This window comes from Odontomachus brunneus, unplaced genomic scaffold (assembly GCF_010583005.1).
Source record: "Odontomachus brunneus isolate Ranch 3 - 2012 unplaced genomic scaffold, Obru_v1 Obru_scaffold_057, whole genome shotgun sequence".
Lineage (NCBI taxonomy): Eukaryota > Metazoa > Arthropoda > Insecta > Hymenoptera > Formicidae > Odontomachus > Odontomachus brunneus.
In genome coordinates, this window is record NW_022639507.1 from 1,225,490 (window position 1) to 1,231,063 (window position 5,574).

The following is a 5,574-nucleotide window of genomic DNA, read 5'->3' on the forward strand; positions in this document are numbered from 1 at the left end:
AACTTACGGTCGGATAATAGTCGTTATTACTGGCCCGCGCGCAATCTAATTAAAATTACTTTGCGACGTGCTTCTCCTCTCTCTCTCTCTCTCTTCCCTCCCTCCTTCCCCCTCCCTCCCTTCTCTTTCGTCGGGACGAGGAGGACCTCGCGCTACTACTCACGGAACAGGCACGCAGCAGTTAACTCGATAATTTGTGTTTTGGGCTGAGTGCCGATCGTTAAAGCATCTGGTCGGAACTGTTTCGACGATGAATGGAATTGAGCCCGAACAGACCGAATCCTCAATGTAGCTATCGTCGTGCACTTGTTGCAATGCGTCGCACCCCAAGCAGAAAGATAGGATCGACCCGCTTCTATAACTCGGCTGGCTTTCTGATATACGACCGCACACACACACACATACATACGTACACCTATGCAAACGCATACAGAGAGGCAGGAACGTGCGCGGGGAAATGGACACGTAACACACTCGTACACAGACACATACATACACAGTACAACGCTCCGAGCATCCGTAATGGCTTTATCATAAGGGATGAAACGGGAGCCATTAAGTAACGCGAGATCTCCGATTGAGGGCGCAAACAAAAGCCGCGTAGCGATTAATTTGATAATAACACCGTTACCTAATTGAGTGGAGCGATTTAATTGACACTCGCGTAATCTATCGGCGCTGAGCGTTCGGGAGAGCGAGCTTTAACCTTGGCGTTGTGTTTTACCGATGCAAATCGCACTCGTGAAAATGGAAATCGTGATATCGCGAATACGCCGCAGTTACCTCACTTTCGTATCGCACAAGCCATGCAGAATACCTGTGCGGGCAACGATGTAAACGCTGCATTTACGAGAAATGAAATACGAGCACATGTGAATCGTTTGTACTTTTCGTTATTACGCCGACAACCAAGAAAGAGAGAGAGAGAGAGAGAGAGAGAGAGAGAGAGCCTTCTTGTACTTTGAACTTGAACTCGTTCCTCTGAGGACGATATCGCGATCTCCATCTTCGTCATATATCCGCGTCGATCTATATTATGTCGTTCGTTCCTCATCAAGAAAAAGAAAAGAAAAGAAAAAGCTCATAAAAATTTTCAATTTAAGAACCCATACAGTACAAATCTTCAAAAGATGTTCTAAAGATGTTCTAAGAACATTCATACATCCTAAGAGTGTCCTAGAATATTTTCTGAAGATTTTGTGCTATCTGGGAAAAGAACTTATCCTTTATTTTTAATTTTGTTTCATTTCCGAGAGATTTCTTTTCCAAGGTTGTTTCTAGGATTGATTTCTGAGAATTTATTCTTTTGTTTTCTTTTTCTGCAAAGTACAAATTTTGGTTAAATTAACCTCACTATAAACAAACTAAATTTTTTTTGATCGGTAACAAAATTTCTAATTCTTTACTTAGAATGTACTTTATACTCAAACCGTTTGATATTTTAATAAAATGGAATATAAATATAAAATGCTTTTATAATTACTATGAAGCACATTTTTGACAATTAAATTTTTATTTATAATACGTAGTCTATCGGTTATCTATTAGCCTACTGCTTATTTTCTACACCAATTTTTTTCTTAATTTTTTTGCCTTTCAACTGCACGTACTTTTCTTATCCAACCAAATTTGGCTCATAAACATCAGAAATTCAATTTCCTTCAAGCAAAATATCTCTAATTTGTTAATTGTCAGGATAATTCAATGAGACATTCTTCTCCGTGTGAATCATCAATCGCGATCACAACGATCATTTTTTTTCCTTTTCTACGGACAGCACAGCAGTGCAGCAATGCAGCGCGACGATAAGTCGGAGATACGCTGTAAAGTGAAATGCTAAATCTCGTCGCAGATTTACGAGCTCTCACAGTTGCTCGCCCGTCAAATTTGTTCCACGTGGCTTGGCGTGTTATTGAGCGCCAGTTATCCGCTTAAACCGTACTTCTGACGCGCAAAATGCGTTCCGACGCACAGCCATAAAGAAAAGTTCCTTTTCGGATTTTTGAAAACTTTTATCACTGAATCATGACGCCTAGAAACAGCTAGAAATAACTAGAAACATCTAAAGACCAAACCTACTAAAAATAACTAAAGAAACTTTACTGACCAATGGACTTTCATATTTTTTCCCATGATGAAAAATCGTTTTTCAAAGATCCGACATCACGAGCTATGTGCAGGTAGAAACAGAAAGTATTTGGGGAAATAGTCAAGTGTGCGTCGTTCGGTCGGGAAATGTAAGTTTGAGGAATTGTCTTTGGTCATTTTTTGGCCAATAAATGTCGATTCTTATTTCCCGACTACGTTTTTTGCTATTAACCAAAAAGTTGAATATGTTTGTGGATCTTAATACTTCGTTCAACAATTTTATAACGGCGCCTAGCTAATGACTAGGATTAATAACTAGGAGAAACCTATGATCTCTCTACCGCTTCAAAGATTAGCCTGCTACTGAAAACTATTAGTACTATTCGATCCTTTAGATCTACATTATTAGTTGCATTTTTTTTTAAACTATGGAAGTCTTGTTGTTTCCGTAATTTGCGAATTTCAAGAAATTACAATCTACTTAGTCTACCTGAGGTTAACAAAAACTTATCCTATCTAAAAACTTATCCTAAAGGCCCAAATTGAACTTCTTGTTAAATCCGTTTGGTATTTCTCCGTTCAAGTTGTTTGATATTGAAGCGCAACATAATTGTGTAAAATATGTTTATAATTATTATGAAATATTATTTGATAAATAAAATTTGACTCATATTACAAGATGGATCCTGCTGATATCTCAATGTTGCACTGTTGTGTTCGACACATCTTTTTCTTAATCTTTCTTTGCTCAATTCGAACAGACGTTTTCACCTCAGCTGGCACGTACAAACTCCACTAAATATTCAACATCTATTCCGAATTTTGTACTGGTCGCAAACAATAAATAATCACTTCTACGCGTTATAAGATATCTGTAAAAAAGTTACCTTTCAAAATAAAGGTAAAAAAAGAAACTAAGTGCACGCGCTTTGCTTAGCTTGACAAAAATATTACAAAAAAAATTATTGGTAAAATTCTCATAAAAAGAAATGATATCAAACGGTTTACGCCAAGTGAAATTAATTTCATATTTTTTTGGTTATTTTTTGGCCAATAAATGTCGATTCTTGTTTTCCGATTACGTTTTTTGCTATTAACCGAAAAGTTAAATATGTTTGTGGATCTTAATACTCCGTTCAGTAATTTTATAACGGTGCTTAGCTAATGACTAGAACCCGCGATAATAAATATTGTTATAACTACTTTGTATGTATGAACACTACATTAGGTATCTACTGACTTTATTTTCTGATAATTACACAGAATTAGGAAAAAATAGTTTTTAAAAGCTTATTTAGTAAACATACAAAAGTAAAAATTTTGGGAAAAGTTAAATAAAATTTCACACGCACACAGAAAACACTTGGCGTGCCAGAGTAAAATTTTACACGCACACACAAAATACTTGGCGTGCCTATTTTTTTAATGCTACTCGTACAACATATGCTCCAAAGATTTTTGTAAAGTATTAAAAGTATTATTGCGATTCCCTTTGTCACGCCAAATGTTTTGTGTGTGCGTGTGAAATTTTATTTAACTTTTCCCAAAATTTTAATTTTTGTATGTTTATTAACACTAATATAAATACTACTTGGTCTGTTCTTTTTAGCTGCACTGCTGAACTGGTGTAATAAGTTAGCGTAAGAAAATATATTTTGTCTCGCTCTAACTTATTGCACCAGTTCAGCAGTACAGCTAAAAAGAACAGACCAACTAATACCGAGTTTCCGAACCCCAAGCTGATCCGTAGCGCCTCTGAAGACGAAAACGTTAAACTGGATATTTTCTCAGACGATTAATTCCTTAGTCGTGAAACATAGCGATCGGACTTTGAGCTAAAATATCTCAGCTTTTGGAAAACGTAGAGCAAAAGTAAAGACAGTTTTTTTAAGTAATGTAAACTCAAGGAATCGATTGAGCCTATCTAGAATCTCATCGGTTCAACCGTTATGGTCAAACAAGAAATCTGGTGTGCAATCATCTAATGTCGCAGCGTAATAAGTATATACACGGTTGGCCGCGAGCCCGTTGCTTCACGCTTGCATTTGGCTTTGCAGCACTACCATATCGCTTAATAAACGTCTTCATGCTTGGAAAATCTTTAACAAGTTGTGTTGACTACCTGATGCAGCTATGAAGTTATAGCAGGTTTGCTTTCACTAAAGGAAGTGTGAAGTTAAAAGTTTGGGAAACGTTACTAGTGCATTGATCTTTTTCCAGATCTCAGATAAGAAGTTTTCGAAAGAAACACGTATTTTTCACATTAATTATTTCAATGCCTAACTCAAATATGAATCATCAAAAATGTGGTACATAAGCACAATTCGTGATGTATAATATATATATATATATATATATTTTTTTTTTTTTTTTTTTTTTAACTCGTTTCATACACATTGGCTCTCTTTCCCTATCGAGTATATATGTAATTTATTACACACAGTTGATTACGTTTTATCAGTGAAACACGATCTCTAATATTTTTGCACCAGTCACTGATGGAACCACCATGGCAGTCAACATGTTAACAACTTTAATGAGCAACTAACATTAGATGTAAGAGCAAGAAAGAGACGATAATAATTATATAACTATACTGAATTTTCTGTACTGTTGATTAGATATCAATTGTGATAAAGCAATGATACTGTTAGAAATAAAAGGCTCGATACAGAAATATCAAGAGAGACAGAAAGAAAGAGTCAACAAAGTTGAGAAGTCTTATAGTCGAGAACCGCATTACTTTTAGTGAAGGATTGCTAGGACGTGTCGGTTGGGAAGACCTAATGAAGGAATACTAGTGGAATGACATTGGGTATTGTTTAAAAATATAACAAAGAAGATAGTTAATTTTTATAAAATTTTGCGCAAATATTATAAGACACTTTTTTCTTTTATTTTATATTAAATCCTATGTTTAAATATTAAGAGCACAGTTCTTTGTAACTAAGATGTAACATAAATAAATTAAATAAGAGGATTATTATAGAAAAAGCGTTATTGGTACAAGAGTTTCTTCTTTTTAGTAAAATAGTTTAAACAAGCAACGCATCGAGAAAGACCTTACTCTTTAGGTAGATAAATAGTAACCTTTCATAACCAAGATTTCGAAAGTTGTCACACGCATATTTGCTGCCACATTAGCAACACGTTTAAAATCATTGCCATTGATGCCAATGCTAATCTAACCTGCCACGGTGCTCTGAATCATCAAAAATTTGCAATCGGTCACGCTGTGCGTCGCGCCAGGTCAAGCCATCCGAGCTTGCGTAGCTATATATTTACAACAGGGTAGATTGTCTCTCCTCTCTTTGTCTTTCTCTCTACCGTTAGCCTCTGTCTCGTTTCTCCCTATACCTTCGCTTGGCCCTGATACCTAGTACATAGGACGCGGTGGTGGTCCCTCTCCGTCTCTGTCTCTCCCCCCCCTTCTCACTCACTCTCTCTCTCTCTCTCTCTCTCTCTCTCTCTCTCTCTCTCTCTCTC